This window comes from Anomaloglossus baeobatrachus, unplaced genomic scaffold (assembly GCF_048569485.1).
Source record: "Anomaloglossus baeobatrachus isolate aAnoBae1 unplaced genomic scaffold, aAnoBae1.hap1 Scaffold_2545, whole genome shotgun sequence".
Taxonomy (NCBI): domain Eukaryota; kingdom Metazoa; phylum Chordata; class Amphibia; order Anura; family Aromobatidae; genus Anomaloglossus; species Anomaloglossus baeobatrachus.
This window is the reverse complement of record NW_027442115.1, coordinates 60,529-61,757: the sequence shown is the minus strand read 5'-3', so window position 1 is coordinate 61,757 and position 1,229 is coordinate 60,529. Positions and strand designations below refer to the sequence as shown.

Below are 1,229 nucleotides of genomic sequence, written 5' to 3'. Positions count from 1 at the left end.
TTCTGTAGGCGTGGGTTTGTCTCCCTCTCCCTAAGATGTGTCCGGTATAGGCCAGGGTGCCACTCAAGGCCGTAACCAATTCGGGTTATAGCTTCTCGGCCTTTTGGCTAAGATCAAGTGTAGTTTCGGAGGACGCTACCTTGGTCGGTACTGGAAGGTGCCTGGGATTGCACGTCTGCCGGCCTTGAGGAAGTGTGTGCGCCTTCTGGTGACACATAGCCCTCTTGTGCCTGGACGGTTCCCAGGCAACGGGAGGCGATCACCTTTGTTATTTTGAAGTCCTACTGATAAACAGAAAAAAAAAAAATTAAATCTGTTCTTATCAGTTTAATATCTGATACGTCCCCTCTCTGGGGACCATATATTAAATGGATTTTTAGAACAAGGAGATGGAAAAAATCTTGCTCTGTCCACTGCACGCATTGACCTGGTATTGCAGTACCTCCAGGACCGGTGCACCCCTTCTTAACCCAGTTTCCAAAAGCAGAACTCAATTCACCTGATTCAAATGAGCCCCATTAGTGAATTGAAAGAAAGCAAAAACTTTATATGCACCTCAATTTGGCCAATTCACTTTTCACACTTTCACCCTTTTTTTTATCTTTCACACCTTTTACTTGCTTTATTGATGCAAAAAGCTGTGCCAAATAGCAAACTCATCTCCACTCAACTTGACCAACTCTGCTATGTCCCGTGCAGTATCTTATTCTCAGTCTTATCTAGATCATTTGCAATTGAATAGAATAGATCCCTTTTGGCTGCTTATGACTGTGTAAAATATGTAGTTTTACTGGGCTGGGATGAGAGAATCCATTGAAGCATGGTGTAGGGATTGTGGTTCCTGTGTGCTAAGAAGAGAGGCTGGCACCAGCCAGAAAGCCCCATTGCAGCCAATAATCACTTAATAACTTTTTCAACTTGTCATCATATGGGAGGCCTTCCATTCCTTGTAGTAGTCTAGTTGCCCACCTTTGAACTGACTCTAACTTCTGAATGTCCTTATTAAAATGTGGAGCCCAAAACTGGTTCCCATATTCCAGATGTAGCCTTACAAGTGATTTATAGAGGTGTAACAATACGTTGGGATCACGGGATCTAATCTCCCTTTTTATACACCCTAAAATCTTGTCCCAAGCAGCATTCCATCAGCCTCTGGAAGGTTCCTGGCGCATTGCACAGCTCGAAGGGCATGCTTTTGAACTCGCAGAGACCCATAGGGGTGGCGAAGG

At 44.5% G+C, this 1,229-nt stretch overlaps 1 pseudogene; it reads left to right on the top strand.

Moving 5' to 3' along the window:
* Positions 1-258: 258 nt before the first annotated feature.
* Positions 259-464, top strand: LOC142262959 (U2 spliceosomal RNA; annotated as a pseudogene).
* Positions 465-1,229: the final 765 nt, after the last annotated feature.